The 10,848-nt window shown below is 35.3% G+C and overlaps 1 pseudogene; it reads right to left on the bottom strand.

The window, feature by feature from the left end:
- Positions 1–234: 234 nt before the first annotated feature.
- LOC102927352 (aldose reductase-related protein 2 pseudogene) lies at positions 235–1,139 on the bottom strand (annotated as a pseudogene).
- Between the last annotated feature and the right edge of the window lie 9,709 nt (positions 1,140–10,848).

The raw sequence follows: 10,848 nt of genomic DNA, 5'->3' as shown, positions 1-10,848 counted from the left end.
TTATTTGTTTTTTTGTTTTTGTTTTTGAGGAACATGCAGTCAGTTTAAATTAGTAAATGAAATGTCCATTTGCTTCTCAAAGTCACATTGCCTTGCATGACAGTCTGCCCCTGGGTTCAGCATGAATATTTAAGAACATTGCTTAGAGCACAATGTCAGGCAGGCTTGGCTCATATGGGGGTCCAGGAATAAGTGAGGTGTGCGTCAGAAAGGATTGAAGCCTCATCAGATGGTTTAGCTTAAATAGTTCTCATTGTAGGTATATTCTTCCATGTTTACTGTCTCAGGCAGCAGGGAGGCCCTGCAGCTTCTCTTGAAGCTGAGGATAGTGGCCATCTCCTGATCACTCAACTGGAAGTCAAAGACCTGAAAGCTCTCACGTATCTGTGCTGGTGTCAGGGACTTGGGGATCACCACCACATTCCTCTGAATGTGGAACCAAATCAGAATCTGGGCTGATGTTTTCTTGTGCTTTGCAGCAATCTCTTTAATCTTGGGGTCCTCTGGTAGTGAAGGGTCTTCTGGCTTGACCCAAGGTCTATGTGGAAAGACCAGGGGACTGTAGGCTATGACAGTGATACCCTTGGATCAGTTTTTCCTGAGTCACTGGCTTATGTTTCAGGCCAGGCTTGTTCAGGAGCCTTTCAATCTGCAAATGGTTGAAGTTGGAGATGCCCAGGGCTTTCACTAACCCTTCATCCACCAGTTCCTCCATGACCTTCCAGGCATCCAAGAATGTTATTTTACTGGTGAGGACATTGCCTTGATAATCTTTGGGTAATAACTTTCTGGGCTGAAGTCCCTATGGCCAGTATAAGATAGAGGTCCAGATAGTCCAATTTTAGATCCACGAGGGTCTTCTGAAAGGCTCCCTTTAGTTTTCCCTCAAAGCAGGTAGGCCACAACTTGCTGACAGTGAAGAGGTCCTCTGGCTTCACAGCCTTCTCATTGATCTTCTCATGGATGGCTTCTTCAAATTCATGCTCATTGTAATATGCATTTGCACAGTCAATATGGCGATATCCAGCATCAATGGCCACCTTCACAGCTTCCTAGACTTGGCCTTGGGGAGACTGCCAGGTGCCCAGGCCCACAATGGACATCTTGGCTTTGGTACTGAGCTCCACCAAGTTGGACATGGTTGCTGCCGAAAACTTAGTGAGAGAGCAGATGTCTGTGTGCTGGCAATGAGGGTAGTGGAGGCTTTATGTGGGATTCCAGTTTTTAATTCAATGGTGTTCAAGTTCCAGTAGCTTGCTTCTCGATCTCTAATGAATGTATAATTAAAAGTCAATCACTGAAAATTAGTCTAAATGAAATACTTTGGCTAGATTTAAATTTAAATTATTGAATAAATCTCAAAAAAACATATCTTGATTGACAATGTATTCTGAGCTAAGCTATGTTATCTCCTGTACCATTCTTGAATCTTTCCACTCTGGTTAAGTTGTAACAGCTAGATACAGTTGTATCTACAACTACAAACATTAGTTTCTTTCTTATTTCCTGTATCCTATTTCATTTGTAAGTTCTACTGGGTCTGTCTCCAAAAACCCAATCAACTAACTTCTATATTTTACTTTCTGAAATGGTTTATTCTGAACAGCAGTAGGAGATTAAAATAGAAGATGGAAATCAGGTGTTGGTCTTTTACTATTCATAGCGCAGCAGTGAATTCACATAGCTCTAGCATAAAATCTGAAACTTTCACTACAACCAACAAGGCTTTTTTCATCTGATCTGTAACTACATATCCAGGCTCATATTTGGTTTCCCTACTTGTAGTCTACTTCAAGGCAATGCCTTGGTTAATATTCATCATACTTTTTAATTTCTTCCTTTTATTTTCTTTTAATGCAAAAAAGGCTACAAAATGTATTTTCTAACTTTCTGATTATACATCATTCAGGTTCCTGTACAATTTTCAATGTATACATATATGTGTGTATGTATTAAATATTCCCCTATTACCTTTCCAAACATGGTAAAGCCTGCATTTCTTGTTCTTAAATAATATTCCACTCCATTTAGTGTGTTAAAGCAAGCTCATTTACTTACAAGCTATACATTCTTACAGCTTGACATTACTTGATAAGGATAACTTTCTTGGTGTCCATCAGCTGCTGCGTCCCAGAGAATGAGACCAGTGGCTTTTGCTCAATAGGAATTCAAGAAATAGTGGATAATTGATTAAATCAACTAATAAATTATCTGACTGATAAATGTTTAATTAAAAATGAAAGTTGGCAAAGTATAGATAAGACCTGAATAAAGCAAAAAAGAAGTAGAGTAGATAGAATTAACTTGTTCATAAAGACAATAGAAAATTTAAAAAATATAAATAGTGCAATGGGAATAATAACAGTGAAAGATAGTTTATATTTTTTCCTCTTATTACAGAATAATGATTACAGCAGTATTTTGTGATTAACAGCACATATTACAAGCAGAAAGCCAGGTTTTTTATTTGAGATAGAAATTATGTTGGTAAAAAAGAAAATATTTGAATGGAAATTAATGAGATTATAAAAAAGTCATTTAAAGGAATCTCTAAAACTAATATTAAAAAGTAAGAAAGAAAGTGTCCTTGTGATAAGATTGAACATTCTTTGGGAATATGCCCAAGAGTGGTATAGTTGGGTCTTGAGGAAGATTGATTCCCAATTTTCTGAGACACTGCTATCCTGATTTCCAGAGTGGCTGTACAAGTTTGCATTCCCACCAACAGTGGAGAAGTGTTCCTCTTCCTCCACTTCCTCTCCAGCATAAGCTGTCTTCAGTGTTTTTGATCTTAGCCATTGTGACAGGTGTAAGATGTTACCTCAGAGTTATTTTGATTTGCATTTCCCTGATGACTAAAGATATTGAGCAATTCCTTAAATGTCTTTCAGCCATTTGAAATTCTTTTGTTGAGAATTCTCTGTTAAGCTCTGTAACCCATTTTTTAATTGGATTGTTCAGTATTTTGAAGTCTATCTTTTTGAGTTCTTTATGTATTTTGTACATCAGCCCTCTCAGGGTTGTATGTGATTATACTTTTTCACAATTTTTTTTAATTGTTGCATAATCTTCTGGAAGAGTCAGAAAGGTAATCAAATAATCATTTCTCACTGAACATTTATATTATTTATACTTGTTCTCCTATAAAGCTATGTTAAATATATTTCAATTAGAAAAGAATTCTGGAAAAATAACTATATGTTTCAATGTATTAGAATATTTTTAATTTCTAGAGAGAATTTACACAATCATTTTAAGAACTGCTTCAATAGTCTCATAAAGTTGTTTGCCCACTGCAGTGCAGTTTCTCCTCTGCCAAATCTGACAACAACACTAAAAAAGTAAGAAAGCATTTAACAAGAAAATTATATATTTATTTATTGCATAATAATAATATAATAGCTGACCATTATATGTAATAAAGAAGGACTGAAGTGATGGCTTTGCACTTAAGAGAATATACTACTTCTCCAGAGGTACCAAGTTTGCGGCACAGCATCCATGTTAGGCAACTCACAACCACTGATAACACCAGCTACTGTTATTCATCCACTTCTTCAGGCATACTTAGGTACTGCAATCTTTTACATAATCTCTCTCTCTCTCTCTCTCTCTCTCTCTCTCTCTCTCTCTCTTTCTCTCTCTCTCTCATACACACACACACAATTTATTATTTTCATTTAATCAGTAAGCTTAAATGACAAATGAAAAAGAATTTGCTAAAATATTACATTAAAAATTAAGCATTTAATAGAGACAGAATAAAATATGATTATTGAAAGATACATATTCTAGATATTCTAAAGTTGTGATGAAATAATTTATGTAAAATCTGGTTTTCTAGAATAGTTTATTGGATAAGGTCACTTCCACTAAGGCTAATACTTTTAGTTCAGTAACCAGAACCCATATGAAAGATGGAAATGCGATGTTATGTCATGTGTGCACAAGCCCCTCAAAATAAAGAATAAATTTTTAAAAAGTCATTAAAATTGGAATGTAATGTTACTCTCATATTTATGGTGCCATAGCATATCTATGAATGCATCAAATATATTTATTTGTCCAAGTTCTAGTTTCATTGTTTTTGTTTTGCTTTCTCCTTTTTCCCATTGTGGATTATATTTTCATTTTATTCTTGTAGTCTTTTCTAATTAAATGTCATACCTATAAAATTCTGTCTTCTTGATCCTTTGACATTTCCATAATGTACATAATTTATTTTGCATATCATCACTGTATTTCATATTAAATTTCTGAATCAAAAGGGACTATAACATTTATCATTATACTAACTTAACAGGTACATATATAATTACAATTGTATTTATCACAGGATTGACAAAAATGCAAAACTTTTACTAAAGACATGCTGTTTTTTAAATATATTAAGGAATCCTTGTCCTCATGAGGTTGTCACAGGATCTCAACTTGAACATATAAAGTCCTTGGGATATCTTTCTGTATGTTGTGAATATATATTGTTACCACAGTTTAATAAATAAAGCTATATGGCCTATGGCAAGGCAGATTAGAGGCAGATGGGAAGTCTGAGTGGAGATACAAGGAGGAGAAAGGTGGAATCGGGCAGTCATTGCAAGCCACCTTCAGGAGACGCAAGATGTGAGAGATCAAGTAATGCCACGAAGCCACGTGGCAAAACAGAGATTAATAGAAGTAGGTAGAATTAAGTTATAAGAGTTAGTTAGTAATGAGCCCTGTGCCACAGGCCATACAGTTTGTAATCAATAAAAGCCTCTGTGTGTTTACTTGGAACTGAGCTTTTACTAGTACAGACAAAAGGCAAAAGGAAAAAAAAAAAAGCTTTCTGGGCTACACACAGCTTGATGGAGGCGTAAGCTCACTACTTCCCAGACTTGGCAGTGAACATAGCTCATGGAGCTGGTGGTAAAAATGTACCTTTGCCATGTTAAAAAGCCGAAAGGGCTAGAGCCAGCAACCAAGGCTGCTGCTTTTGTCCTAGTCACACAGCTTAGCAGTTTAAAATCTCTCCTGGTCAAAAAATGATTACAGATACACAATAAGATAGATTCAGATGGAAAAAAAGCTCTAAATGCTTTACAATATATGTAAAAATATGCATAGGCTTGGAAGAGTAAAGAGAAGGTATAGACAGTCATTAAAAGAAAAAAAATATAGTTATAAAGTAATAAAATAAGGTCCTTAGAAAGGGGAGTAAAATAATATAAAGAAAATGGTGCACATGAGAATGAAAACTGCACAGAAAGTCTGAATTATGTATATTATTATGTTGTCTTTAAAATTTTTGACTGCTTGAAACATTTGATTACAAAAGTTAATGGAGTGTACCAACCTACATGTTTTAGGGACTGGACCTGCCTGGACTGAGTCTACCAGGTTGATCTCAGTCCTCGGGGGAGACTTTGCCATGGAGGAGGTGGGAATGGGGGGTGGGCTGGAGGAAAGACTTTGCCATGGAGGAGGTGGGAATGGGGGGCGTGAGGGGGGAGAACAAGGGATTCAGTGGCTGATATGTAGAACTGAATTGTACTGTAAAATAAAATAAAAAAAAATCTTGATTCCAAAATTTAAGTCAAAAGGCATGCCACTTTGGGAGAGAGGGTATGTTTTTGTTTCCACAGAGGTGATGGATTCATTCAAAATTAAAGATGATCATATTTGATCAAGGAAGATCCCCTGAAATCCTGACTACAGAGACAAAAACATAAACCTGAAAAACTGCGAGACAGATGATGTATATTTAACCTGCTCAAACACATAACAAGAAATTATCTTCAGCTGACTTGTGCACAACTCCCAGCCTGTACTGGTATTAATGCAGATATATATGTTACCTTTAAAAATGTATTTATTTTCAGGACAAGGACACCAGACTCCAATGAAAAGAAATGGCTTAAATGATCCAGTGTTTCAGAGCACCTCTGTTGCAGTTTCCTCTGAATTCTGCATCCAGAAAGGCTTCAAGGCTTCTAGCTCAGTTAATGCAGCCCCACAGACTACTCCAGTCCGGACTTGACCATAATCCTAAATTTTCTCAGGGTCCCCATAAGATTAACATGTCCCTAACAAGCAGGAATTACCTAGAAAACAATGCCAATGTTCCCAAAAAGTTGATTATGGATGTTTGTATTTGTTTAAGGGGTTGGCTACAAATTGTTATTGTTCATATTCAATCTCTTTCTAAAAGAAGAAAGGGGATATGGTATAGAAATGTATGGTATAGAAATGATAGGATAAAATGGTAGATTATTGAATCTGCTTTAATACAAAAACAACCATTAATCTTACATATTTTATGTTAGGAGATATTTTAGTATATTGATACAAATTTAAAGTTAATTTTATTATACTGTATGTAAATATCTACTCTTGTTTAGGGTATTATGTTTATGTAACTTATTTAAAATTGTATTTTATAATTAAGAAATACAAATTAATTAATAGTGATCTTAATAGTCAAACTTATCGTCATGTTAGTTAGGTTTTATAGATATGCAGAGATATATTTCAGAGAGATAGGCAATCTTCAAACACTTCAAAGACCTACAGAATATGGCATTTAAAATATTTTAAGAACTTAGACTTTTCTGGGCGCTGAGACATGTCTGCTTCTGGCAGCACCAATCTACTTCAGAGAAGACGATGGGCATCAAAGAAACTATATGGAGTTTTTCTTTGTGGCAAAAGTTAGCCATTTGTGCAAGAAACTACTCTTGTCTGGAGTGCTGGACAGTATGTTGTGTAAAGTGGAAATACAGAACCCATAGGAAAATGACCACAAAACTTTGCCTAAACAAGGTGAGATGGTCCTTCAGGTTCCTGCTTCATATAGGATACTGCCAGACATGTTGTAGGACACAGAGGAAAGCACGAATGTCTCTGCCATTTCTAGAATTTTGGAAGTTGCTTACAATGCACTTCCTGTTTACTCAGATAATATCGTATCCTCCTTGGGTCTTTGATGGAGTTGAAGACTAAATTTTTTTTTTTTTTTTTTTTTTTTTGGTTTTTCGAGACAGGGTTTCTCTGTGTAGCTTTGCGCCTTTCCTGGAGCTCACTCGGTAGCCCAGCTAAATATATTTAATTATAGTTTTCTTTAGTTATAATAAATGATAAATTAGATATAAAACTTTAAGCTCACAAATATAGAAGAGATGATAGAGGATTTTCTTTTTTATTATTAAAAAAATTACTCATTTTACATACCAACTACAGATCTCCCTTTCCTCCCTGCTCCCACCCCCAGCCTTTCCCCCCCATCTCATGCCCCGTATTCGCCTCCCCCAAGGCAAAGCCTCCCAAGGGGAGTAAGCAGAGCCTGGTACATTCTTTAATTTTGCCAAATACAAATAGACTAGATATTGTAACTGTAATTCTTGCTTGATAACTGTTTTGTTATTTATAATTTTACCATATTAAAGTTAAAACCTTTCTTTTTGATTTGTCAGAAAAGGGAAAGTGTTTTGGGATGTCTTTCCGTATGCTATGAATATATATTGCTCTCATTTGTTGATTAAAAAAAGTTGTTTGGCCAATGGTGAGGCAGAATAAGGTTAGTGTTAGGCAGTACATTCAAACTGAAGATGAAGACGAATAAGTGAGACATCAGCCTGCTGCTGAAGGAGCAAGAAGATAGGAGCGAAAACATAACATGACAGCCAGGTGGCAACATATAGACCAATAGAAATGGTTTAATTTAAGTTATAAAACCTAGTTAGCAAAAAAAAACTAAGCCACAGACCTCTATCATCTATTCTATATTTGTGAGTTTAAAGTTTTATATCTACTTTATCATTAGAAACATTTAATATTAATTAATATTAAGCCTCTGAGCCACTTTATAAGGGGTTACGGGACCACAGGTGGGAGAGATTCATCCAAACCACCAGAGAAATTTCTGCCTACACCTTCCTTACTTCAAAATTAAAATAGATGAAAATTTTGAAAAATAACTGTCAGTTAATAATGATGAATATTCAGGTAAAATCAGATACATGATAAAGTATATCACTTTCTAAATTATATAAAAATTAATGGGATAAAAAAACATAAAATAAGAAGTATAAATGTAATTGTCATTCAATGTGTGGATGAAATACTAAACCATCAATACCAGGTGACCATGACTAACAAATTTCTGAGGGCTTATGTATGTAAGAAAATTAAAACCCAACATTTAGAACTCTTAATTTAGTTTTAATTTTAACACAATTATATTACTTGAAATTAGCTTGAAAAAATGTAAAATCAAAGTGATATTATTTTTTGATTTATTTTGATTACTATTGGGACTAAACATTATAACTAGTATAGTCAATGTCCCCTTAGTTATATGACTTTTATTTTAATTAAAGTGTTCATTACTTAGATGCAGTCCATTAATCATGCACAGGAAGAGTGTAAGCACCAATGGAAAAGGTATTCCTACCAAACACATACTAAAAGAGAGTTCTTGATATCAAAAGGTAATACCTAGGCTATAATAAATTGTTGAGTAGATATTTTCAAATACTATCATCCATAATTTTCACCAGGGCTGATTGACAAGCTTTAGACTTGGAATTTAAGATATCTAGAGTGTGATCCCAGGATACATGGCTTTAAACTGCTATCCATAAGAGGCTGAAACTGTGACCTATGAATTATGCTGTAAGACACCATGCTATAAAAATGGAAATGAACAAATCTATGGAAATCCGAGTTACAGCTGATTATAGTTCCAGAGAATCAAGGAGAAAAAAAAATAAAGATCTGACTCAAATTCAGAGATAATAGCAGCTCCCAAAAGGGGCTGATTTGAAGGATGCTTAAGAGATAGCAAAGAAAAAAGGTGTTAATATAAAAAAAATTTCATCTGACCATAAGGCTAGGAACTAAGATTATCTAGTACACTTAGGCAATCAAAGGTATTAAGCATGAGTTGAGATTCGTAACAAGTTTTGATAAATAACTATTATCATAGAGATTGCTAACAAGGATAGTAAAGTAATAAGTTAATATTTAATCAAAATCTAAAATCTACAATTTCTTTATTCAGGGACTTAAAGTTCTTGTCATATAGGTCCTTTACTTGGTTAGTGTTACCCCAAGGTATTCTATATCATTTGTGGCTATTGTAAAAGGTGATGTATCTCTGATTTCCTTCTCCACCTATTTGTCAATTGTATATAGGAGGGCTACTGATTTTTTTTGAGTTGATCTTGTATCCTGCTATGTTGCTGAAGGTGTTTATAAGTAGTATCAGTTCCTTGGTTGAATATTTGGGATCACTCAAGTATACTATCATGTCATCTGCAAATAGGGAAAGCTTGACTTCTTCCTTTCCCATTTGTATCCCATTAATCTCCTTATGTTGTCTTATTGCTCTGGCTAGAAGTTCAAGTACTATATTGAATAAGTATGGGGAGAGCGGACAGCCTTGCCTCATTCCTAATTTTAGTGGAATTGCTTTGAGTTTCTCTCCATTTAATTTGATGTTGGCTGTTGACTTGCTTTAAATTGCCTTTATCATGTTTAGGTATGTTCCCTGTATTACTGAATGCTCCAAGACCTTTATCATGAAGGGGTGTTGGATTTTGTCAAATGCCTTTTTTGCATCTAGTGAGATGATCATGTAGTTTTTTTCTTTGAGTTTGTTTATATGGTGTATTACATTGACAAACTTTCGTATGTTGAATCACCCTTGCATCCCTGGGATGAAGCTTACCTGATCATGGTGGATAATTGTTTTGATGTGTTCTTGGAGTCTGTTTGCCAGTATTTTATTGAGTATTTTTGCATCAAAGTTCATGAGGGAGAATGGTCTGGAGTTCTCTTTCTTTGTTGTATCCTTGTTTGGTTTAGGAATCAGGGTAATTGTAGCCTCATAGAAGGAATTTGGTAATGTTCCTTCTGTTTCTATTGTGTGGAACAATTTAAAGAAAGTAGTAAATAGTCTTGAACGCATTGGCATAGGAGATCATTTCCCAAATATAACACCAGTAGCTCAGACACTGAGAGAAACAATCAATCAATGGGACCTCTGGAAACTGAGAAGCTTTTGTAGAGCAAAGGATAAGGTCAACAAGGCAAAGCAATAGCCTACAGAATGGGAAAAGTTCTTCAACAACCCCACATCTAACAGAGGACTGATATCCAGAATATATAAGGAACTCAAGAAATTAGACATCAAAATGCCCAACAGCCCAAATGAGAAATGGGCTATAGAACTAAAAAGAGAATTCTCAACAGAGGAAACTCAAATGGCTGAAAGACATTTAAATTGCCCAACATCCCTAATTATCAGGGAAATGCAAATCAAAATAACTCTGAAATACCACCTTACCCCTGTCAGAATGGCTAAGGTCAAAAACACGGAAGACAGCTTGTGCTGGAGAGGATGTGGAGCTAGAGGAACTCTCCTCCATGGCTGGTGGGAATACAAGCCTGTACAACCACTTTGGAAATCAATATGGTGCTTTCTTAGAAAATTGGGAATGAATCTCCCCCAAGATCCAGTTATACCACTCTTGGGCATATTCCCAAGGAATTCTCAATCATACCACAAGAGCACTTGCTCAGCTATGTTCATATCAGCATTGTTTGTAATAGCCAGAACGTGGAAACAACCTAGATGCCCTTCCACTGAAGAATGGATAAATAAAATGTGGTACATATACACAATGGAATACTGATCAGCAGAGAAAAACAATGACATCATGAGGTTTGCAGGCAAATGGATGGATCTAGAAAAATTCATCCTGAGTGAGGTAACCCAGACTCAGAAAGACAAACATGGTATGTATTCATTCATAGGAAGATACTAGATGTGGAACAAGGATGACTGGACAACTACTTACAACACCA

Source organism: Peromyscus maniculatus, chromosome 9, assembly GCF_049852395.1.
Source record: "Peromyscus maniculatus bairdii isolate BWxNUB_F1_BW_parent chromosome 9, HU_Pman_BW_mat_3.1, whole genome shotgun sequence".
NCBI classification, from domain to species: Eukaryota; Metazoa; Chordata; class Mammalia; order Rodentia; family Cricetidae; genus Peromyscus; species Peromyscus maniculatus.
Note: the sequence above shows the minus strand (reverse complement) of the source record. Positions and strands in the feature narration are given on the sequence as shown.